This window comes from Pteropus medius, unplaced genomic scaffold (assembly GCF_902729225.1).
Source record: "Pteropus medius unplaced genomic scaffold, Ma_sr-lr_union100, whole genome shotgun sequence".
In the NCBI taxonomy this organism is placed as follows: Eukaryota; Metazoa; Chordata; class Mammalia; order Chiroptera; family Pteropodidae; genus Pteropus; species Pteropus medius.
This window is the reverse complement of record NW_024346150.1, coordinates 4,867,142-4,894,041: the sequence shown is the minus strand read 5'-3', so window position 1 is coordinate 4,894,041 and position 26,900 is coordinate 4,867,142. Positions and strand designations below refer to the sequence as shown.

General features: G+C 40.5%; 1 protein-coding gene across 5 annotated transcripts in view; it reads right to left on the bottom strand.

Annotated features, from left to right (window-relative positions):
- FRMD3 (FERM domain containing 3) overlaps window positions 1–26,900 on the bottom strand; it is a 283,990-nt gene that overhangs the window by 217,759 nt on the left and 39,331 nt on the right. The window lies entirely within an intron of this gene.

The window sequence follows — 26,900 nt, the reverse complement described above, 5'->3', positions numbered from 1 at the left end:
CAAAAACTAATCTAGTTTGTTCTGATATTTATCAAACAATATTAAAGGACAGTAAACAATTGTTTTTCTATGATTGCTTTTCTATAGATCTTATATCATACAACTAGAGATTTTCCTTTGAAAAGTCTACTTAAAAACTATTTCTTTACATATCACAGGAATCAGCAAATATCTGTTGAAAGGAGGAAAAATAAATGTGGTGAAGATGAAGCAAGACTCCTTATTTTACATATAAGGGACCACATTAATTTTTCAGAGAGCAGAACTACATCCTGAAATTTTTATCAATATGGAATGTTCTTTCATTATAATGTATGCTAGTTATAGAGCTGAGCTACCAAACTAGTGGCTATAACTTGCAATTTCCCATAGATATAATTACCGACTTTTTTTCTGTAGGAAAATAATACAAATGTATCAATAATTACATTATACAGAACTATGCATTTAAAACTGAGCAGTAATGTTAGAATATTGCAGCACATCCCCACCATGAAAATCTATATTTGCTACCTCCGGGTAATAAGATGATTACTATGTAACAAGCGGCAAGGCAGCCACATCTCCTATTTGTTCTTGGGAGGAATTCCTTCTTATTGTTCGTGAGACTTCATTTCCACTCCTGCAGCAAGTGCCCACATCAAGAAATGCATCTGATTATGTGACTCCCTGCACTTGAGTAGAGAAGGAAAACCAATTCCAAGTTTAATATGATTCTTCTTTCTCTGTAATGAATTTACCTCCTCTTTCCCACTTCAGTTCTAAATGAGGTACAATTTCAATCAAGCACCAAAATTTGTTACTTACGGAAGCAACCTCTCTCAAGTGCCTGAATCGTTAAGTTGTTTTATTTATATATTTGTGTGCCTGTTCTGGATTTAAGGCAGAAAACATTAACTATTTCTATGTTTGAACCTCAGGAATGGCTCACAAGACTGGGCAAAGCCAATTGGGGAGAATATATGTCAATTTTTTTAAAAGAAAAAGGTAAATTCTTCAGCCAGCAAAATCAAGTTTATTCGGGAATAGCAGAGGGATTGCAATTCGAGACAAGCAAGCTATGGTGAACCACAGACAAGCCCTAAGAACAAAGGAGAAGAGCCGTCCTTTTACAGAGGAAAGGAGAAAGTTGGAAGGAGTTGGTTTCAACAAAAGCTCATTAAAGGAAAACGAGAGCTCGAAATCCTAGCAGCTTCTCATTGCTTGTAGGCAAGTGCAATTTGCTGTGGCCTAGAAGAAATTTTCCTTCTTCCTTCTGGACTGTGCAAGCTGCAAGGAATGGCACATACGTGAGGGGTCTCTCTTCATGGCTTCCGGACTCCATTTACTCATTTTCACAAATGCAAATACCTAAGCAGGGGCCACACAGACTTCCGGTCCAAAGGAGACTACATCTGAGTTAATATATATTTACTGGTACCTATTACATACAAGGCATTGTGCTAGGAGCTGGGAATATAGTCATGAGTATGACAGAGGAGGTTCCCATCCCTGATGGAGCCCACGCACTAAAGGTACACTCAGCACCAGAAGGGAAGGGAAGGTGTCAGGTGCCCTGGCAAAGCTAAAGTCTAGCTGGAGAAGAGATGTTCCAAGACTTGATATCTCCCTTTAACCATCTAAATAACCATCTTTTATAAGAGAAAAGAGGCATCCAGTGTGGCTATGGGCCATAAAAGGATGCACTAGTTGAAAAAAGGAAGCCAATTTGGGCCAATAGAAGAATTTTTAAATAAATAGACTTGTCCAAGAATGGAATAGACTGCATTGTAAGGTATCGAGCTCCCAATCATGGGAAGTTCTGGCAAAGGTAGAGAGAGTCATGCGGTACACTGCCAGGAAGTTGCCTGTGACAGATGAAAACAGAAACATCGAGATATTCAAGGCTACTTCCCAATTTATGATTCAGAAGACTTCACATCAAACCCAAAAAGTGCTCTGAACATCTCAGCCCTCATAATTTTAGCTTTAATGAGAGGCTTTAATGATCATATAATGATATAATAGGCTAAAACTTCCTTGGTTCCTTGCCATTCAGAGTCGAACTGAAACACTAAACACTGATTTCTGATCAGTATGCTGGATTCTGGGGCACCAAGTGGCTTCACAATGCCAACTGTCTCTCTAAAACAGAAGGAACTTAGGTCCTAGCAATAATATCACACTGTAGTAATTGTCAAGGTACGCCAGTCATGACGGCAAAGACAGGTCTGCAGATACTACTGATGCTGGAGGTGAAAGACTCTGTCAGAGCAGGCAGAATTTCCAAAATGGCCCCTAATGAAGTCCTGCCCTAATCCCCAGAACCTATCACTTTGATGAGAGCCTGCTCCCGTGCCTATGCTGGGCTACATGGCACAGTTGACCTTCAGATAGGGAGATTATCTTGGATTATCCAGGTGGGCCAGAGATAATCATGTGACCTTAAAATGAGAGGGCTTTCTCCATCTCATGGCAGATGGGAAGTCAGAGAGAGTGAAAGCATAAGATGGATTAGAGGCACCACTGCTGGCTTGAAGATGGAGCAGGGCACATGACAAGGAATGTGGGTGATCTCTAGAAGCTGAGAGCAGCTCCTGGCCAACAACCAAGAAAACAGGGGTTTCCGTTCTGCAACCACAAATAACTGGATTCTACCATCAACCCAAATGGCCTTGGAAACAGATGCTTCCCCAACACTCCAGATAAAAGCTCAGCCTGGCCGACACTTTGATTGCAGCTTTGCGATTCCCTGACCCTGGAACCCAACTGAGCCATGCCTGACTTCTGGCCTATAGAACTAATAAATGGATGCTGTTTTAAGGCACTCTGTGTATGGCCATTTGTTCTGCAGCACTAGATCACCAATACAGAATACAAACTGTAAACCAGACATAGAGTTGAGTTGAAATGGCCAATACACAAGGGCCGCACCTGCACCAGCTAAGTGAACCAAGTGAGTCCAGATCCAGAGAAGTCTGAAGAAAGTAGTACACAAGTTGATTTAATTGAAATCACGGCCAGAAAAGGCCCAACTCCACCTGACACCTGTAAGAATGGCTGTCATCAAGAAGACAAGACATAGTAAGAGTTGGCAAGGATGTAAAAAAAGGGAACCCTTGTGCACTGTTGATGGGAGTATAAATTGGTGCAGCCATTATGGAAGACAGTATGAAGGTTCCTCAAAAAAATTAAAAATACCACAACCATATGCTCCAGCAATCTCAATTGTAGGTATATAACCAAAGGAAATGAAAACAGAATATGGAAAAGATATCTGCACTCCCATGTTTATTGCAGCTTTATTCGCAATACCCAAGACATGGAAACAACCTAAGTATCTATCGACAGATGAATGGATACAGAAGTTGTGATATATAGAGATAGAAATATATAGACATACAGATATATAAGGAGATACAGAGAGAGGGATACAATGGCATATTATTCAGCCAAGGGGAAGAAGGAAATCCTGCCACGGACGAACCCTGAAGGCATTACATTGAGTGAAATAAGCCAGACAGGGAAAGAAAACACTGCATGATCTCACTCATAAGTGGAATCTAAAAAAAGTTGAACTCATAGAAACAGAGGGTAGAATGGTGGTTACCAGGGCTTGGGCGGTGGGGAAATCGGGAGATAGTACAAAGTACTAACTTGCAACTAGAAGATGAATAAATTCTGGATATCTAATTGCACAATATGGGGAGCACAGCCAACAATACATACTTCAAAATTGCTAAGAGAATAGATCTTAAATGCTCTCACCACAAAAAAAAAAAAGATAATATGTGACATGATAGAGGGGGCAGCTAACATTATGATGGTCATCATATTGCAATACACAAATGTATCTAATCAATACAGTGTCCACCTTAAACTTGTACAATGTTATATGCACATTATATCTCAACTGAGAGGGAAGGAAGGAGGAAAAGGACGGAAAAGGAAGCGAGCAAGCCCATGTCATCCCAATAAGGATGAGAAGGGGGAACTACAGCTTGGGGAGGCCCTGTGTGATTAATGCTAGTGAGGCTCTCCTGCTGCTCAGAGGAGGGGCTGGCCTGCAGCTTGTGACGGTGGGGTGGGGTTGGGGTGAAGGAGGAGGGTGCACTTAGGGTTCTATGTGACTTCAGGTGTGCTCCAGGTGTGCTGACACTCAAGCGTTCTGTGGCTTCGCTGGGGTTTGTGCCCTGGTGCTCCATGGGGAGTGCCCTCAGAAAGGAAGAGGGGTAGGGGCTGGGGCCCAGGGAAGCCCTTGCCAGCTCCCTCTCCAAGGCCAGGCTGGTGTTTATATTGAGCTTGAGATTCACACACAAGGAGAGCAGCACATTCTGGCCCAGCAGACATTCTGGCATTCCAAAACTCCTCACCACACAAGGGAACATCTCTCAATTGGAGAAGCACACTACCTCTTAACCGTCTCCCTGCTTTTGCTCCTGTACCCCTAGGGCCTATTCTCAACACAATAACTGAGTGATTCTCTTAAAACACAGGTCTGACCAGGCCGTCCTCTACCACAGCCTTCCAATGGCTTACAAAGTGCTTCCAGGGAGCTGTAAGACCCTTGTGCTCGCTCTACTGCATCATGTTCCTCAAACATACCACACTCCCCTCTGCATCGAGACCTTTGAACTTCTTCTCTTTACCTGAAATTCTCTTCTCCCAGATATCCACATGGCTCCCTTCCTCGCCTCCTTCGGGAATCTGCTCAAATATCACCTTATGACAGAGACCTTCTCAGACTATGCTAGAAAGAATACTACTTCACCCCAACTCTACTTTACTCTCTAATCCCTCTTACTGGACTTTATTTTTTTACATAGAATTCATTACCACCCATCAAAATTTGTATTAGTATGAGTGTTTGCTTATTGTCAGCCTTTTCCCACTAGACTACGAGCTCCATGAGTTTATAATATTTTGTTCACTGCTGTATCTCAAGATCCTCTCAAGGTTTCTTGTATAATAAATACTTGATGAATGAATGAATGAATGAATGAATGACAGAAATTCTTCTAAGAGTTGTTGGGTGGTCTGGTTGGGTCAGCTACAGTCAAACAACAAGCAATGTTAAGGTCAGGAGACCCCCATTTAGTGGGATGTCAGTTGCTGCAGAAACTTCAAAGACGTACTTTCTTTATTCATTCTCTCAGCTTAAAATTTCCATGCATTTGTTCTGTGCCAGGTGTGCATACCTGTCATGAAAATTTCTTCTACACAGGAGAACACCCCTCATACAGTAATGCACCACGAAAGGGGTGTTTTACAATGATTCTCACAGAAGCAAGAGAAGAGTCTGGAAATATCCATGCTATTGGGAAATCCTGTTAAATACACAGCTTTGAACAGGTAAAAATACTCAGAAATGCTAACTTGGAAGGCTGCCTTCTCTCTTGCTTTTTCCGGCCTACTTATCTACTTGTTTGTGTTCTTGGGCTCCTCAATTTAGAATGAGTCCACAAGGAGGAACTTCCTCCTCCAGTCAAATCAGAAAGTGCTCAAGAAGAACACGTAGGCTGTGTAAGCCCCAGCTGGTGACCCAGGAGTGTTCTAAGATTAGCCAAGTGCTAAGGCCACCAGATGGGCAGCTGGGGCCATGTTATTTACTAAAGGATGACTTACAGATGGGAGAGGGGTGTGTGCTGGCTGAGCAGAAGGGCAATAGGACAGGTGTCCCGAGAGCTAGGAGAAACAGGAGAGCCACCAAAGTCCTCCTAATAAACTGATCAGATTTCTACCTCATGACTCTACAGCTGCGAAGTGCACCTGGTCTGCATTTTTAGCACAAGAACTGTGTTTTCAAAAAGGTCAGCCTCAAAATCATCAAAAAGTTATCTGCTCGTGATGCTGCTGGAGCACTTCACGAAGAATATTTGCTAATGCAGTTTTCCCTTCCCTAGGCAGATTCCACCTTGAGCTGCCTAAATGTTTAAGTTCTTTCCTAAGATGTGGTAAGAAAGCGTTATGGCCTAAGAAGCTGAGTTTTCCTGCATCACAGGTTTACAGATTTAGAGAACATGGGTTCTCTGTGACCCCACAGATCAGGGCTGCGGGAATTCGCGAGAACCCCTGAGGTCCCACCACAAAAAGCCTCTTCCAGAGACAGACAAATATATGCTGGAGGAATGTCAGAAGGAGAAAGGTACAGTGTCCCAACAGTGACTTGAGCAAACCACATTAACTCTTGATGACTATTCCACTACACGGCTAGGCCTGTGGATAGCTGCAGCGCTGGCCAGCTCTGACCTCTTGAGCTGCAGCAAGAACAAGTCTGTGAATGGTCCAGGCCTGTCTTATCTTCAAAGACTTACGACTGCTTTCCAAAACTCCAAAAGCCCCTGAATATTTGGCTGGCTCTGTAACTTAAGAGTTGTTGCTTTTTTTTTTTTTAAGTGAAAGCTAACAAAGCAGTTTGTAATAGCCAAAACTGGAAACAATCTAAATGTCTATTGGGTAGAAAATTAACTAAATAATATCATATTTATAGAACTGACCACCATATATCAGTGAGAATTAAAGAATTATAATGACAAGTAGCAACAAGGATCAATCTTAAAACAATGTTCAGCACCAGGAGCCAGACGCAAGTAGACAAAGCGCACACTGCACAAGGCCTCTTATGAAAAACTATATCGAGTTCAACAACGGGTACGACTGACCTATGGTGTCAGGAGCCAGGATGGCGGTCACCCTCCGGGAGTAGTGCCCAAGAGGAGGCATGAGGGGGACTTCTAAGGTGCCAGTCACACTGTGTGTCTGGATCTGGGTGCTGTCACCCAAGAGTGTTCACTTTACAGAAGTGTGTCATGCTGTACACTTATAAATTTGCATCCTTTTTTGTATGCATGTCATACTTCAATTGTTTTTAAAAAAAGCAGTTCATTTATTATGCTTGTAATATTCAGCATATATTGAGTTTACGCTGGCCTACAAACCACCAAAGGAATGGCCCTACTGTCTCTCCCACCTCATCTCCTACTATCTCCCGCTTGTAATATCTTCCTTTATGTAATATCTAGGGCTGCTTTTGCACCAAAAAGTTGTTGAGCAGTAGGCCAGCAAAGTCTAAAATATGTACTATCTGGCCCGCTGCAGCACAGGTTTGCCAACCCCTGCTCTGCTACCACCTTCCCAGAGAGGTCTCTTATAACCTCATCTAAAACTGAAATCCACTGGATGTGGAGAAAGGGAACCCTTGTGCACTGCTGGTGGGAATGTAAACTGGTGCAGCTACTATGGGAAACAGTATGGAGGTTCCTCAAAAAATTAAAAATAGAACTACCGTATGACCCAGCAATTCCATTTCTGGGTATTTATCCAAGGGAAGCAAAATCACTACCTGTAACCCCATGTTCGGTGTAGCTTTATTCACAATAGCCAAGACATGGAAATAACCTAAGTGTCCATCAACAGATGAATGGATAAAGGAGGTGTTGTTTGTATAAACAATGGAATGTTACGCAGCCACGAGAGAAAAGGACATCCTGCCATTTGCAACAACAGGGATAGACTTTGAAGGCATTATGTTCATTGAGATAAGTCAGACAGGAAAAAAAAAATACTGTATGATCTCATATATATGTGGAATCTAAAAGAAAAAAAATAAAAACAATTCAAAAATAGATCCAAGTTTGCCAAAGATGACCAATTTTATGGTCTTTAATTTGTTTACATTTTTTGCCTCGTTTAGGGGATTTTCCTTGCCAGTATGGGTAATTAAAATGAGATCTTTGGCAGGCTTCATTTCTTTTAAAAGTTCAACAAATTAGGGGTGGCAGCAGCTGCCATGGCAGAAAAGATTCAATATCAGCAACTGATCCTTAAGAATGAGGGACGAGAAGGAAGAAAGGGGTAGTGTTATCAGGTTTGTCTACTTTAAGCCAAAATAAATTATAAAGCTGAGGAACCACTGTCAATAAATAACCACTTCTTGGGAGCAGCTCATTTGATTGTGGGGTCATATGGTCCTCGTCCCGGAAAAAGCAGGGAGCTGATGGCAGCAGGGATTGTTCGAATTCTTGGCACACTTCCAGGGTTATTTTCCAGTCCCCAGTAAATCTTCATTTTCTCCCACAGCTAAATAGTTTCAAGGATGGGCTCTCTCCGTGTTACTTCTTACAACTACATGTGAACCTACACTATCTCAAAGAATTTCATTTAAAAAAATACATTTCCAAGGATTTGGCTCTGCTTGTCTGTTCATTCTCGAGAACATAGAAAAGCTGGAAAATATATACATTCTTCTGGGCTGTGGGCTTGACGTGCAGTGTCTTCATAAAAACCCTTGCAAACTTAGAAATTTTCCTAAATTAGGCTGTAGACATGATGGGGCAACATCTGCAACTAACTTTTAGAAACATAACTGCTCTAAATCTTCATGTTTCTTGTAGTTCGTGTAGTAATTATAAATGGCCAGTAACACAGATCCACCGTGAAGGTGGCTAACAGAATGAAGGCCTGGGAAGCGGTTTGGTCATGGACCCCCTGTGCCTGCCCCCAGCCTCACAGATGGAAACGATCAAGAGTGAGAGATGCCCCACTGACGGACGTGAGGCTGCCTGAGGAGAAGAGAGCTGGGCTCCAGAAACACTCACTTCTCCCCTATTCGACTGATAACCCCCAACGGAATGCTCAATCACCTAAGGAAAAAAATTATTTTTGAGATGCAGGTTGAAGCCATCAGGGAAATGCAAATCCAAGCCACCGTGCAAATCCACTTCACCACTTTCGCCCACACTAGGATGGCTGCGATCAAAAAAACCGATAATAACAAGTACTACTGGTGAGGATGTGGAGAAACCAGAACCCTCCTATATAGCTGTTGAGAATGCAAAATAATGCAGCTGCTGTGGAAAACAGTCTGCCAGTTCCTCGAAATTTAAACATGAAGTTACCGCACGCCAGTTCCTCGAAATTTAAACATGAAGTTACCGCATGAAACAGCAATTCTATTTACTCCTAGGTAAATGAAAACATATGTCCACACAAAAACTTATACACAAATGCTCATAGCAGCATTATACATAACAGTCAAAAGTGGAAACAACACATATACCCATCAATCAATGAGTGGATAAACAAACTGTACTATAGCCATAAAATGGAATATTATTAGGCAGTAAAAAGAAACGAAGTGCTGATACACACTACAACACGAATGAACCTGAAAATGTTATGCTAAATGAAAAATGCCAGTCACAAAGACCACATATTGTAAGATTCTAGTTTTATGAAATGTCCAGAATAGGCAAATGTATAGAGGCAGAAAGTAGATTAGTGGTGACCTGGGGTTAGGTTACCTAGGGCTGGAGGGAGTAACAACTAAGAGGTCTGGTGTTTCTTTGGGGGGTGATGAAATGTTCTAAAATCGACAGTGATGATGGTTGCACAACTGTGTGAATATACTAAAAAGTACTGAATTACATACTTTCAGTGGGTAAATTACACGGCATGTGTATTATATCCCCATTAGGCTGTTTAGGAAAAAAAAAAGATGTTAGAGACTCTGATCAGCACTGACTCTCATTAAGAAGATGCACATGGTCCTTAAAAGTTTGTCCTCACCAAGTTAACTCACTAGGATAAGCCTGGGTATTGGGCCTGAATTTTTCTCAGTTCTCCTTCTCTGCTTAGTGACTTAAGAAATGACCGATAAACTGAATATGAGGCATTTTACAAAATACAATAGTCTGCTATATAAATTCACAACATTAGGCTCAGTTGATCACCAACTAGCATAACAGCCGAGAAGAAGGGAAAGCAATGAGGCTGAGAGAGGGGCCAGAGAAGGAGGGAGCTGGCTACGACCTGAGCACGCATTAGGCCTCTTAGCGCTCTCGGATTCATCTCTCCTGGTAGGAAAATGGATCACACTGAGTGCTCTCTGGGCACCCAGAATGGTGAAAATGGCTCTCAGGTATTTTGCAAAATATGACAAAATAACAAGACTCGCAACACCAAGGGCCAGGAAAGAGCAACAAAAGGTGAAACATATGGCCAGTTGCTGAAGCTGTGTTTTTTTATATCCCATTCATTAACAGGAAAAAAAATAAATAAATAATGGCTGGACCTCATGACTTTCACTTCACGCACAATTTTCAGTTAGGAGTCAATGCCAGGAAGGGTTTCTGTCCCAGCACCTAAATAATTCACAACTGCTCAAAATATCTACCAGAAACCGCATCAGGGATAAACCCACCCTACAGTGCCATGCTGACGGGGCGTGTGGGTGTCTCCAGCCCAATTCCTGAAGAGCAGGTGCTGGTCTGCAACCAACCGCCAGACACTCACCTGGAAGGTGGAAACCTGCTTCTTTGGTAGGGTCCCTTTCTGAAGTTACTGGTCGAGGTTGACCTCTCTAGGGATTACATCTCAATTTGTTGAACTTCGAGGTCTTGGACAGATCAGTGTTCACATCTGAGCCCACCACTTACTGGTTGTGGACTTGGGACAGGATCCATCTCTGTGGCCCATTTTCCTAATCTGAAAGTTAGGGACACTGATCCCCACTTCATGGGGCTGCTTCTGAGGATTAAATGAGATGAAAGGTGCTGGCATGGGGCTGGCATATAGTAAGTGCTCAACAAATGGTATCAATCACTGTCACTATTGTCATTATTTGGTAATGTGTATTCATTTCTGTATTCTCTCAGCTAACCAACATTTACATTGAGCACCTACAGTGTCCCAGACACCGGGGAGGCTCTAGACACTGGGATGCAGCAGCCCTGCCCTCTTTGGAGCTGCCAGGGTAGTGGGGAAGACAGACAGCCAAACAAGCACCCAAAAGAACGAACAAGTTAATCGACAGCCTAAGTGCTATGAAAAAAATGACAAGAAGCATTGTGACTAGGAATGTCACTTTAGAGAGAAGGCTCAGATAGTGTGTGTGATGGGGCATTAAAACTATATTGGTTTAATAAATGCTTACTGGCTGATCAACTGATCGATTGCCTTTCTAAGCCCTCCTGCAAAAAATGAGCACAGGGACTGCGTGGTTGGATGTGCACCCCAAATACCCTCTCTGCAAGTCACCCTCACACTACCTGAGCAAATCATCAGCCTTCCCTTTCTTCTCTGCTCTCCTCCTCCAGGAGGCCAGGCTCCCTTTCTTCTTGCCCCTCCCTGTCTGAAGCCCTCTAGGATGTAAGTATTCCCTGGAAGGAATCTCACATGTCAGATGTCTTTCAGCATCTCTGACTGTTCTTCACACATCACCGAAGAAGTGGAATTTTAAACAGGGCCCTTGAGAGGAAAGATCCTCTTTGAAGACATCCTAGGTCTGCAAGACAAGAAGGTGAGCAGAGAAGGGGGGAGAACACAGAAGGGTTCTTTATTTATTCCAGTCTCACCGCCAAAGAGGAAAATATGAGCTGATGGAAGAAGTAGTGAGGACTCCCAAAAAACTAGAACTTGAATATCAATCATCCAGCACAAAAACAAGTCCACCAATGAGAATTAAAGAGCAGCATGAAGTGCACTCCAACACTTATGGAGGTATTCAGAGCCTGAGACAACCTGACACATCTTACCTCTAGTTCTAGATGTGTTAGCCACGCTAGCTCTGGAAAACAATTCTCCAGGTCATTTGGCCCATGCAAACTACATCCCAATGGGGCTGTTACTATTCCACAATAAAAGGTGGTCAATATTGTTTTCTGGAGGAAACTGAAAATTCTGGAAGGATGCACCAAAAAAGTCTGTGGAGAGGAGTAACTTCTGAGGAGTACATCAGGTATAGGAGAATTATTTTTCACTGAATAATGTTTTGTATTATTTGAATTTTTACTATATGCTCTATGATAATTATTAAAGAGAAATGATAGTATCTCCAAAATAAATGTGGGGGGAAATTACTAATTTGAGAGGTAATATTTGTTTATCAATAATTACAAGTTTTAGGAGTTAATTTCCTTTGTCTAAATCATTAGATGATCTAACAATGTAGAAAAAGAATCACTCATCACAACCAAGTGGGATTCACCCCAGTATGCAAGGCAGGTTCAACATTCAAAAACCAATTAATGTAATTCATCACAACAACAAAGTAAGAAAAGAAAATCACATGATCATACCATAAATACAGAAAACGTATTTGACAAAATCCAATACCCAAACAAGATTAAAAAAAAAATACCTTTCAGTTTCAGTAAACTAGAAATAAAGGGGAACTTTCTCAACTTGATTAAAAAAACTCTATAAAAAGCCTACAGCTCATATCATACTGAATGGTGAGAAACTCCAAGCTTTCCCACTACGATCAGGTACAAGGCAAGGATGTCCCCTCCCCGCCACTACTTTTCAACACTGTACTTTAAGTCTTTGCTAATGCACAAAGGCAACAAAAGGAAATCAAAGGTATACAGATTAGGAAGGAAGCTATAAAACTGTCTTTGTTCACAGATGACATGATCATCTACGTAGAAAACCTGAAAGAATCAACAAAAATAAACCCGGGAACTAATAAGCAATTACAGAGAGATTGGAGGATACGAGGTTGATATCAAAAAAAAAGTCAATCTCTTTCCTATACACCAGCGATAGAGTGGAATTTGACCTTAAATAATTGTATATCACTAATTTCTAGGTACAAAAATACACACAGCAACATTCGCCAAGCTCACATAAACAATGCCTTACTATGAAGTCAAAGGAACTGTGAAAATGGAAGTCTAGATGCCCGGGTCCCAGTCCTCTTTGTCATTCACTAGGTAGTGAGTCTCTTCTCTTCCAGACTTCAGGTGCTCCTTAAGATGCAGGCATTTGACTAAAAATCTAAAATCCTTTCTAGTTCTCTAAGTCCTCTCTAAGAATAAAGGTATGTACATTTTCTTCAAAATGTCATGTTTTTCAAACTACAAAAGAAACACATACTCGCCAAAATTTGAAATGGTACGGAAGTCTATAAAGAAAAGCAGAGAAGTTTTCTTGTGCTCTTCCCCATCTTGACTCTTAATGCCTCTCTCCTTCCAGAGTTAACTACCATTAAGAGATTAACACTATGTTGTCCAGTATAATACTCACTAGCATATGCAGCTATTTAAATTTAGATTTTAATGAATTTAAATAACATTGAAAATTCAGTTCCTCATTGACACTCGTTGCATTCTGAGTGTTCAATAGCCACTTGAGGCTAGTGGCTACCAAATTGGACAGCACAGATATAGAATAGTTCTGTCCTCGCAAAGGTTGTACTGGGCAGTGCTGATGTAAAGTGTACAGGGGGGCCTTTTCAATTCCTCTCACTTCTAGTCAACGATTATTTCCAGGCACTCCCACAAGCACATCCTTCCATCGGGCCCTCTCTGGCTGGACTCAGGACAACCCTAACAGGTTAGTGGGGTGAGTTGCCTTGGAAAGATCTGTCAATTTCCTAATGTGGAATTAAGAATCACTTGCATCATCACTGGGCTCACTGAAGGCCACAGGTCAGGGAAACATCACCACCCCCAACAGCACATAAAAGTTTAAAACCTTCACTAAAAATTTGAAAACTCCAGTGTTCCTGAGAGTGGTGCTTTTCAAAGAGCACTAAGGCATTCCACATCTGAGACAGTTAAGACAATGTGTCTTAACTCTGGCTCTGGAAGTACGAGCCCTGCAAAACAGTTCTTCAGGTCATTGGACCATAGAAACCACGCCTCACTAAGGTTGTCTTTAATTTTTTCCTAGTAAATAGTAGCCAGTATATTTTCCTAGACTCTAACTGTCCACTCCACTGTCTGCATAGTCTGAGCAGGTAATTGCCAACTTACAACTGCATTCCATGGACCTCTCTGTTGATATATAAAATCATAATGTATCTCTTTTAGTTCCCCACAAACACTGTGCATTTGACCATGCTCAGCCTTCTGCTAGAATGACCTTTTTTCCCTAACTGCATCCCTTCTCAACAAACTCCCCAATTTATTGGCCAGACATTGCCTTTTTTCCTTTAAAACTCATCTGAGACATCATCTACTCCAGAAAACCTTTCCTGGCTGGGTTAGGAGCCCCAGCGGCTGCTCCAGAATTTCTGGAGACTCTTTGAGGGTGGAAATCTGGTAGGAAGCAGGGAAGGGTGTGATTTTCTTAAAATCACATTTTGTAGCAAGGTATGATTTTTGCTGAGAAATCTGCAAGAAGAAGAGCAAAATTCCTAAAGATGCTCTTATTCCCGCTTAAATGTGAGTTAGGAAATGTCAGTGATCCATTTCAAAGAACATCCTGTTGAGGAGTAGTGACTTTGGAGAAGTGTCTAGAGATTAAAGGACGATACTTTACCTTCCCCCTGGCTCTACTGCTGGCTTCTCTATGTGCTCCAGTGATATCCTGGGGTTCTTCATTATAGTAGTACCACCTTGAATCTGTTTATGTGTCTGTCTTCTCTACTAGACTGTAAAGGACCATATTCTTATTTATCTTTGTATCTCTGGTACCCAGCCAGTCCTTAACAGAGGCGCTCAATAAAAGTTTGTTGGATGGATGGACAGACAGACAAAGAGGTGGGTGAACGGGTGAGTCGAGGAGCAAGTGGGTAGGTTGACGGATGAATGGGTGGGCGAGTGGATGGATGAAAAGATGGGAGGGAACACTTTCTTAATCTTCAATTTTACCTTCAGACTAAAATCTCTTAAAGGGTGAAGATCTTGAATTTCAAAATCAATCAATCTCTCTCTCTCTCTCTCTTTCTCTCTCTCTCTCTCTCTTTCTTTCTCCATTTCCACTAACATCAGAAAATGTTTCACACTTAACAACTGTTCAATACATTGAGGGGAAAAAAAGGTTGGCATTTCCCGCTCAGTGAGTGTACTAAAGAAAGACTGGAGGAAAGGAAGGAATAAATCTTTAACAATAAATATTGGATAAAGCATTAAAAGCCTCCCTTTCTCTAATGGAGGTACAATTTGGAGATAAACCTAAACCATCTTCCGCGCTGTGGCATATGATTAAAATCTGCTTTGTTCTTCTAATTTGCTATTCTCAAATTACCACACTGCTGCTGGCGTTGCAAACTCAGACTTCACGGCTGCCCTTGAATTACTGTACGACTTTTTCTTCTCTTTTTTCTTTTAATCAGCACTGAACCAAGAAAATGCCATCTACACCTGGTGGAGAAGCTACGTCTCCAAACCTGGAGACAAAAGGTGTCATTCAGGTCCCTCACTCACCCCCACCTCCGTGTCATGATGCCGCTCAGCAAAAATATATCTCCCTTGATGTTTGGGAACACAAGAGGTGAAGTTATCTTTGACAAGGCTGCAAGTAGAATGAAGTGTTTTTCCTATCCCTCGACTCCAGAGATTTCATGCCTAAGGCTTCAAAACAAAGAAAGTCTGAGGATATATCCAGTGCTTAACAAAAAAAAATACTTTTCATATTTTTCTATAAATCCTCTAAGTACCATGGTCTGAGATTGCTAAAATTTCAACTTTCGATCTCAAAACTACAGATGATAAAATCATCTTTTATCTCTTTTTTTTTAAATATGCAATTTCTTGGAAGTTAATTTGAAATTTTGAACGAGCAATGACCATACCATGCCAAATATGTATAGGGAAAAGGAAGATACCTTTCAATTATCTAGATAAGTTAAACAGTAAAATATTCATAAATATATAAGCTGCTTGTAATCTTCATTTGGATACACATTAATCTACATGTTGATGAAAAAAAAGTAGAGAAAAAACTAAAAGTGTTTTTCGATGACAGTTGTAAGATGTCAATATGTTTGCTTTACCCAAAAATGTAGTCATTATATGGTTTTCCCTTGTGCTATTTAAAAAATTGTCAGTGGGAAAGGATTACATCATTTAGACTACCAAGGAAGATTCAAAACCAAAATAATGGAAGTACTGAGTACAGTAGGAACAAACCTAAAACTCAAGACGCCATACCCCATCCTAATTTTGCTAAATATATGACCTTAAACAAATCACATAACATCTCTAAATCTCGACTTAATCACCTAGCTAAAATGCATTATTAACATAATAGGCAAGGATATAAAGAGGCATATGAGAGAAGAGAAAGGATGCTGCTAAAGGAAGAACCAATAAATACCCAACACCACCATAACGCTGTAGGCAACACCTACACACAGATACGGTCACAAGGACAAGCATTTCAGAAAAATGGACAGTAATACATGTCTAGACCATCCCAAAAAAATAACATCAGCTAGGAACGGCAAGGAAGAATTATTAGCCAACTTATTAGATTTTATCCTCCTCTTTTAATAATGCTGATTAGTTATTGATTTTTTAAGACTGCTTAATTTTATTATTAATCCATTAGTAAATGACAATGTATTTGGATTTTCACAGTGTGCGTGTGAGGATCCCCATTCAGTCATTCTTTCCCAGATCAGCGTTTATCATCAACTGCCTTAAAGCAACAAGTTATGCTTCTGAGGTGAGAGATAATAAATCAAACCCTGATTTGTTAACATGCTATTCCCTGCCACAGAATAATCACATTTCAAGCCTTAACATAATACATAGATATATTCAGATAAAATTCTATTGTACAACTAAGATCCAGGCCATTACATTACTAATATTAACAATTTTACAGAATTTGAATTTATTTTAATTAATATTCACAAAAAATGGAATTTAAGTAGAAAACTAAATTTGCCATAAAAGATACCTGAGATATCAATATTAAATATAGGAAAAATTATTGTAGCATAAACTGCAAAGCTGCTCCTCACATAACATGCTCACTTCGATTTCATACCATGTTGATAGGATTTTCAAATTATTATCTTTTAATGTTCATGACACTGTCTCAAAGGGTAACTTGCCTAGAGTGAAAATCCTATGCTTTGTAACTCAGAATCTGAAAGCTGAGAGAGTTTTTTTCATTTTTTAGTTCAAGCTAGGAAATGAGTTGAGGATTAGGAGCAGGAAAATGCTTTTCCACTGATAACTCTGATTCGGCTGCCCTAGTTGCAGAAGAAACTGGGGAAACTCTTGCTCAGGTCAGAGTTGCTCAATGAGTGAAAAATAATCAAATACCCTTGGAAAGAGTGCTAGAGCTCATAACCCATTGGTTTGATCTATAAGGATGCCCCAAGAGGAACCACAGACAAGTAATGAAGATCCATTGTGGTAGTTTCATTCATACCACATCTCTCTACCAGCACTTGCATGAACACTAAGGACTTTCCTATCTCTGTCTTTACATCAGACTGCTCGGCTGACTTTCATTCCTTGTATCCAACAGTCTACTGGAAATTCTCCACTCAGATACCCTACAGGCACCTCATAGTCAACATACCCAAAATGAAACTCATCATCTCCTCCCCCAACCTGTTTCTCCTCTATTCTGTCTTCTCAGGGCTAGATTCATGGGTGTCTGATCCATGTTCAGAAGGGCCCCATAACTTGGTTTAATGGTCTGCTGTCATGATCTTGAAATTCTTCATAATTTTGATCAAGGGGTCCCACATTTTCAATTTGCACTAGGCCCCCAAAATTATGTGGCCGGTCCTGTCTCTCCTGGAGTGACATTGCCATTACTCCTGTCCGAACCACCTAGGACTCACCCAGGATTCTCCCTTCCTTCATTTCCATGCTGTTTCATGCCAAACGAGGGATCACTTTGCCTGTGATGCCTTTTTCCCTTCTTCAAAGAGATGAATTCTACGCATGCATTAATTATTAATCAAGATTCACTCGCAGTAGAGATAAGCATTGCTGCCCCAGTCTGATACAGATGCCTCCCTGTGACCCTCTTGATCCTCTACCCGCATATACGCTTTGTCCTGCTTCACTATCTTTTTTCTCTCCCCCCAATGACTGTGAGCCTCTTGACGGCTGATTTTCTTTTCTTTTTATCTCTCATTCTCAGCTCTGTGCCTGAAATACAGAAAATATTTTTAACATTTATCAAACAAGATTAATTTTATTTCAAAGGACTTTACTAATTTACTTTTTATTTTTACTAATTTACAAAAAACCATCATTGCTTGATCGATACAAATGTTCTTCACTTTTAGAATGAGCTTCATTTTTTTCTCAAGTGATCCTCTCATTTCCCTCCTGCACCTTCAGGGATAGTCACCAAAGCAAACAGCTCCAGAGCTTATGTTACACCTAAAATACAGTTTCACTGTCCTCCAGGGTCACTGTCCCTCGAGGTCACTTCTGCTAGTGAAAACAGCTGGGCCCCCTATGCCTCTAGGAGATTCCAGGCACTGTTGGCTTAGAGACAATGATTTGTTTATGACAAGAAGTTGCCAGCGTCCTTCTGCAATGCCACCAAGAGTCCAGGATACAAGAAAGCAAGAAGACAAGACCCTCACTAACGCTGGGCCCCATGTACTCTCACAGACATTCAACACTCCATCAGATTGGCCATCACAGGAAATCCTGTTTGAAAAACAATCTCTTGATTTGGCTGGGGTGGGAGTCAAAAGAAATCATTCCAGTCCTGGCATCAGAGTCTATTCAGTACTCAGTCTATTGTGATAGACACACCTGGGTGAATTTCTTTATTCATTTACCCACTCAATCAAACATTCACTGAACATCTACTGAGGAAAATGTGCCAGGTGAGGCATTATCAAAGGAGATAAGGACCAAAATGTCTCCACACTCAAGAAAATTAAGAAAAGTGTTATGAAAAAGATAAATTCCACTGACACCTTACTATTCCAAGTGTGGTCCACAGACCAGCAGCATCAGCATCACCTGGAAGCTTGTTGAAAATGCCGAATGTCAGGGCCCTCTTCAAGACCTCCTGAATCAAAACCTGCATTTAACAAGAGCATGGAAGAGCCACCGGAATATCAAAAACTGAATATTAACTCCTTTTAGCCTGAATCGAGTTCAAATCTCAGTTGCAAAATCGGCCCTAATGGCTCCTGATCATAATCCTGGTTCTTCCTCATCTCTGGACTCTACATCTGGTTCTCTGTTAATTCACAGGAAGAACAATCTGAATCCTTCATCACACAAAGTGAGAACTAAGAGAGGACTATGTTATCTATCCAATGTGAATCTCAGATGGTCCCTGGGACACGTTCTGGTATTTCCATCCCTGCAATGTTTTTAAGTTTGCCGAAACTGCCGACTTAGAAGAAGGAGTAATAGCTTAAGAATTCAAATGAATAACGAACCTTATTCAGGTGGCTTACATTTCAAACACTTAATGCACTATTGCTGTACGTTTTCCGTAACCAAAAGAGCAGTCTCAAAGTAAGACATGGCTTTATCTTAGTCCTAGAGTTGAATAAATCATGATTCAGTTAAAGAGTAAGTGCAATTAAGAAATGTTTACTACAGCAGAGCCTAGTCCTGTCCTTTTACTGTTCACATTGCCATACACACACGCACACATACACAGATGTATAGAGTTACTACTAAGAATTCCAAATACACATAAACATATTTTCCATGTACATGCTAGCTGTTTTTTATTTAATTGATATCATTTTAAGCACTTATAACTTGAAATCTTAGAGGCTCAAGATGCATAGGAGTCCTATTTTGTTTTGTTTTGTTTTTTTTCAGGAAGGTCAATAAATTGACATCACCCAAATCAGCAAATCTTAAGCTTCTTGGCTTCCAAACTCCTCTACACTATTGAGAATCTATAGAGCTTTTATTTAGGTTGTATATAGCAATATTTGCTACAAATTTTTTAAATACTCAATTTTAATTCATTCAAAAATAAGCCCACTGCGCATAACATAACATATTTTATGAAAAACAACTTATTTACAAAATAATAACCAACTTAGTAAGAAAAGTAGCATTGTTTTACATTTTTGTGAATATCTTTAATGTTTGGCTCAATAAAAGACAGCTGGATTCTTACATCTGCTTCTGCAATGTGTTGCAATATCACATATCATGCAGCCTCTGGAAAACTCCACTGTACACTCGTGAGAGAAAAAGAGTGGAAAAGGCAAACAACATCTCAACAGGGGTAACAAGAAAACTCCATGGAGAAAAATTGTTTTTTCAACAGATGGTTCTAGGACAACTGGATATCCACAAGCAAAAGAATAGAATTGACCCTACCTCACACCATATATAAAAGTTAACTCAAAATGGTTGTTAATGGGTACACATTTATTTGGATGATGATGAAAGTGTTCTGGAATTAGATAGTAGTGATAGTTGTACAATCCTGTGAATATACTAAAATCCACTGAATTGTACACTTTAAAATTGTGAATTTTATGGCATGTGAACTGCATGTCAATAAAATAATAAATCAAAGACCTAAATATAAGAGCTAAAATTACAAAACCGTTAGAAGAAAACATAGGCATAAATTTATGATCTTGCATTAGGCAATAGTTTGTTAGCTATGACACCAACAATATAAGCAAGAAAAAAAACTAGGTATATTGGATTTCATCAAAATTTAAAAACTTTTGACACCATCAAGAAAGTAAAAAGCCCACAAAATGGGAAAAATTATTTACAAATCATCTATTATATGAGGTTTGTATCCAGAATATATAAAGAATTCTTACGACTCAAAAATAAAAAGAAAATCTAATTTTAAAATGGGCAAAGGAACCAAGTAGACAGTTCTCCAAGAAAAATACACAAATGGCCAATAAGCACATGAAAAGATGCTCAACATCATTAGCCATCAAAAAAAATGCAAATCAAAGACACAATTAGAAACCACTTCTCACCAACCAAGATGGTTATAATCAAAGAGACAGCTAATAACAAGTGTTGACAAGGATGTAGAGAAATTGAAATCTTTATACATTGCTGGTGGGAATATAAAATGGTACAGGTGCTTAGGAGAACAGTTTTGCAGTTCCTCAAAAGATTAAACAAAGAATTATCATATGACTCAGCAATTTAACTCCTAGGTATATACCCAAGAGAAATGAAACATGTGTCCATATAGCAACTTTTATAAGAATGTTCACTGCAACACTATTCATAATATCCAAAAAGTAGAAACAATCCAAATTTCCATCAACTGATAAATAAATAAAATATGATCTACCCATACAATGGAATATTATTAATATTATTCAGTAGTAAAAAGGAAGGAAATACTTATATATGCTACAACATGGATGAACCTTAAAAACATTATGCTAAGTGAAAAAAGCCAGACACAAAAGCTCACATATTGTATGACTCCATTTTTATCAAACATCCACAACAGACAAATCTATAAAGATAGAAAGTAGATTCATGGTTACCTAGGGTTGGGAAAGTTAGGAGGAAATGGGAGTATGACTGCTAAAGGGCTCAGAGTTTCTTTTGGGGATGATGAAAATGTTCTAAAAATTTATTGTGGTGATAGTTGCACAATTCTGTGAATATACTAAAATTGTACACTTTAACAGGATAGATTTTATGGTATGTGAATCATATCTCGATAAAACTTACCTGAAAAGTAAACGACATCTTAGGATTGTTTTGATAATGGTTTGAGCCTCTTAAATTCCTGAAATGATCTCAGGGACTTCCAGGGGCCCCTGGCCCACACTTTGAAGGCCACTCACCCAGATAAAACATCTAGAGCAGGTATGTGGGTTATCTTCCTAGTAGCCATTTCCCCTCCCTACTGCCTCCTTCCGAAGAAAGCCCTGATGTTTAGGTATTGACCCCTCCCCCATGCAGACCACCACCAAGAAGGAGGCTGATTCCACCCTGAGTCCCAGGGTCAAGTTCTGGTCATCTTAAGCTAATTAGTAGATTCCCTTCCACTTACTGCAGTCACTGGTTCAGGGGTGAGCATGTGATCTAGGAGGTCTGATGAAATGACTGCAAGGCTCTTGCTTGGAGTGCTGAGTTAGAAGTAGTTTTTCCCTTCCTCTGGAGGGTATCCTATAAAAATGTGAGAACTGGAACTACTATAGCCTTTTTACTCCCAATAAAGCCATCACAAAAGGTAGGACAGTCCTTGAATTAAGTCCTTAACTCAAGAATTCTGGATATATAAGCAAGGAAATGTGCTTAATGTTAAAGCCAGTTTGAATTAGAATTTGCTGGACCAAGTTAAAAGCACCCAGCAGATATAGTGTCCAAATGACACTGTATCTAACTGTCTAACAATATTTCATTCTCCCCACAGTCAATACTTTGCCTTTGCTCCCAGGACATCAAGAGATAAGATCTTAGCAGACCATTGAAATAGCATTACTTTTTTCTCAGAATATACTTAATACAAAGAGCTGGCCCATGTGAAAACGTCAGTGGTGGGCCACAGTAGTTAACAAACTGTCTCCTCCTTCTATTATTCCTTTTGTGTCTGATTTTCAGGAGACTCTAAATGGCATTCTAGATGAGTTTGATAGAGAAAGCATTGGGTCGTTTTTACTGGCTGTTACTAAATCTAGCTAGGATTTCACCAGCGGGATCATCATGGGGCCTGATATTTAGCACATATGTATATTTGCATGTGACCATCCAATTTCTGTTCCAACAGATAAGAAATTCGGGGAGCAGTACACTACTTCCTTTTTTTAAATTAAACTGATTAGAGCAGTACTCTACATTTGGGTGATGTTTTAACAGTTACTTGCTTTTACATACATCATCTCAACAACCCAGTGGAAAATGGCAACTGAGGAATTATTATGCCATTTTACAGATAAAAATACAAGAGGCCCAGTGACTTGCTTAAGGTCTTGCACAGTCAGAAAATGATGGAGTTTGGGCTTAAAGACATTAGATTCTAAGTCAAAGCCTTCCCACTACTTAGGATTACCTCTGAGATGCCTGCACATGATATTAAAATAACTGTCAATATTTTTTCAGTTCTTACCATGGGCCCGGTACTAAGCCAAGCACTTGATATGTATTCTGTATTGAATCCTTACAGCGAGCCCATGAGGTCTGCGCCATTACCATACCCACTTTACAGATGAAGAAACTGAGATCTAAAGAGGTTAAATGACTTGCCCAAAGTCACCTGGCTAATCAATGGCAGAGCCAGGGTTCCAACCCAATCAAGTAGCATTCCAGAACACAAGGTCTCAACCACTTTGCCATACTGCCACTTCGGCAGGAGTAAGAGATGCCTGTTCTACACAAGATGGCTGGTAAAACTGCCCAGAACCCACTAGTTCAGTAAGGACAGAACTCATATTTAACAACACAAACTACAAAGGATTATCCAATAATTTTTCTTGTTCTGGAATGTGTTCATACGAAGATTACCTAAAGTAAGCCAGAGCTTAGATGACATCTTACTAAATTCTCTTGGCAATTTTATTGTAACAGTAATTTGACCATTCTGAAAGACATTACTGCTTGCTTAGCCAACAGCTGTTCCTTGCTTCCCACCACAGATACACACATACTCCTCCATTCCTTCCGTAATGGCAAAGCCCAGCTCCCATTGTAGAGAATGAAGACACCAGATGCACACATTCCACATTCCTAGACTCTTCTGCATCTGGGGCATGAGTGTATGACCCCGGCCTGGCCAGTGGGTTCTGGTGAGAAGACTCATGGGACCTGTAGAAAAGGTGTTCCTCCATGATAAAAAGAAATGCATGAGGAAATACCATCTTTTATATGGTAGATGTGGTAGTGCCTGACTGACATCCAGAATTACTGCAGCCATCTTATAATCATGATGACATAGTGACATAGTTGACATGGAAGATATCCGAGTAGAAAAACAGAAAGCACATGGTCGTGCAGAGCTGCTGAACAACTCTGAAGCTGCTCTACCTCTGGACTTCTTGTTAGGCAAGATCATAAGTGTCCTTGTAATTTAAGCCACTTTAGCTTGGCTACTGTCTTACCTGTAGCCAAAAGCATTCTAACTCTCAAGTTTCAAGAGGCAATGCTACAGAAAATAAAGAGCTCTGGATTTTGAGTTCTAATCTATTTAATCGCCAGGTGATCCAAATTGCTTAATCTCCCTGAACTTCATTTTCTATACCTATAAGACTGAGATAACACTCAATAACACAATAACATCAATAAAACAAAGATAAAGCAGGTTATGAATATTACATGAGATAATGTATACACAATCACTGTGTCAACAGCAATGTTTTACTCAAATGTAATTGATCTAGGTAATAATTAAACTTTAGACTTTTTAAAATGAAGCCATCTACCTAACCCAACTCTCTTATTTGACAAAAGAAGAAATATCGACTCCAAAAATCAAATGACTCAATGTCACAAAGCCAGTTAACAATATAACTAAACCACACATCTCCTGATTCTGAATCCATTATTGTCATGCTATCCTCATGCTGATAGGTAATGAGCTAGACCAAATATTGGCTATTCATCATTAAGCGTTTATTGAACACATACTGCATGCCAGGTACTATTCTAGATATTGGGAACTCCTTGATGAACAATAACAACAAAATTTCTTACCCTCATGGATTCAAACACAAACCCAAATTCCAGCCAATTCCAACTATATCGACCATGTTTACCAGGCTTTGCTAAAGAATGAATAATGTGAAAAGCCTAAATTTTACTCAATGAAAGTTGGTATTAAAATGGTAAGCTCATTAGAAGGAGTTGTGAATAATCATGCTGGTAACTGAGAAAGTGGATAAAATGGGAAAGATGGCTAGGACTCCACTCTACTTGAAGCAGCAAGACTAAACGAAAGAGGTTAGAGGTAAGCCAGGTCCTTCTCTAGTCTCCAGACTTCAAAGATTGGCCCAGTTGGGAGAATTCAGGAACTCCTGCCCTTCCCCAGGCTCCGGTCTGATGCCCTGAACCCTCCTTTGACTCTGTCCATTTGGAATTCCTCTTTCACACTACCTAAACAGTCACACTCAAATGACATGATGGGACAGCATCCCAAACCCTGTGAAGAGACACAGCAAGTGACTTTCTGCATCTCCTACTGGAACTGGCTATCAGGATGCTGAGACAGGCCATAAAGTTGTTTGCTTGAAAGTTTTCTTCGCCAAAATAATGCCAAAATTATATAATTTGGAAAAAAAAAAATTTAAAGCTATTTATCAAAAAAACCTGTAACCCACATTTTTGCAGATGTATGTGACTGTTTAACAGTCCATACACTTACTTAACTCTGTGATTCTCTAGAACAGAGGAAACAGGGGAGGGAAGGAGGGAGGGCAGGCAGGCAAGAAGGAGGGCAGCAGGTAGGCAGGCAGGCTGGCTGGCTTCTGCAGGGCATATACTAGTGACTACAAAAGGTTCTTAAAAAAAAAAAATCTCACTCTAAACAAATAGCAAGTTTGTTTGGTTGGTCTTTTGTGTTTTGTTTTGTGACCTTACACTCAGAAGTACAATTTCAGTTCCTGGGTTTGGAATTCTCTAGAAAGGTATAAGGTCTAAGATTATCAAAAGAAAATCTTTTAATTCATTCTAATTGGCTAAATGATAATCACCATTTAGGGACAGAAAGAGCAGAAAAAGATATGCCACAAAATGAAACAATGGATTTTTTATTTTTTAAGCAATGCCTAAATCGACATTTTGGAACATAGCTTTTTAACCTCTGGCATCAGCTGGGCTGTACAAAGTAACTTTCCAAACTGTTATTAGATTGGCTACAATTTATTGTTGCCCAGAACACCAGTCAACAAATACATTTCCTTTGAGGACAACTTATCTATTCTAAGGAAGACAGTCAGGAACCAGGGACAAACCAGTAGTGTCAACTTCAAGTGGGACAGAACAGGGTAGCCAGAGAGCTAAGAATGCAAAGAACTCAGCAGCTCCACTCCCTGCTGCTGGCCCCTCCATTATCTATATATTCAGTTTAAAGGACTTGTGCATCCACTTTAGGACGTAAAGCCAAAGTGCGCAACTCTCTCTGGATCACAAGACAGTACATATCAAACGTTTCCGTGCAACTCTGGCAGCAGAAAAACTGCCTATCCTGCTAATCCTTTTATTAGTAAGTTTAGCAGCAGTACTTAGCTCAGAATGAAATTCAGTGAGAACCTACTTTCCATGGGGCACCACATTGTTGCCTTGAAACTTGTCCGGTTGTCAACTTACAGATTAGTTGCCACCTTCCGGGTGTCACAAGCTCCCACCAGGAAAAAAATAGGGGAAATGGGGAAGAACTTTTATTCATTCATTCATTCTTGGTTAACACAGCCCAGAAATGGATTCCTGCAGCTGGGAGTCGCTGACCGCATTCCCCTCTCACCAGAAGGGTGTAGGGTGCCATATCTCCTGAAGCTCAGTCCTGGAGCTTCATTCAAGACTGGGGTAGCTGAGAAGAGGAAATCTCAGAGATAATTAAATAGATTTGAAAGAAGCCAATAGCACCAAGCCCTGATACGACCTTTCCATATCGTGTATGCCAAGTGGGTCATGGGAGAGAACACACGCCTGACTACATATACACCCACCAGTGTGTGCAGCAGCGCTGCACACTACACACACACACACACACACACACACACACACACACATCCTTGCAGCTCATACTAGCCCTCCTGCAAGTCCAAAGGCACTTAACTACCAGAGGATGGGGCTACCAGGAAACCTGTCTTTGCCCAAACAACTCTCACCTTCCCCAACTTGGGCAAGAGCCAACGTCTACCAAACTTCCAAGGGGCGCCTTTCCCTGGGACCCAGGTCCTGCAGGGCTCCCTGAGCCCTGAGCTCAGTTCAGCTCTGCCGGCCTCAGAGCCCTTTTCTTTTCTCTGAAACACTAAGATTTCACACGATTCTTTTCAAGATAGCTCCAGTTCCCTGCCGCGCACACCGCATCCCTCAAGGCTGGAGCCTGGGGCTGCCTGGCCTCTCTCCCTCCTGGGAAACTTCGACGACTGCCCCCGAGGAGCAGTAAAGGCCAAGGGCAGGGAGCCGGCAGGGAGCGGGTCCCTGGGTCTGATCATACGTTTGGAGCCTGGGCGCCAGAAAGAAAAATGAGTGAACCGGGGCTAGTGCATGCCTTCTCCACGTGGAGGAAGGGAGGAAAGACAGGAAAGACTGGGCAACCTGCAGGTGCCCCTCTCGGTTCTTGGAGCTCCC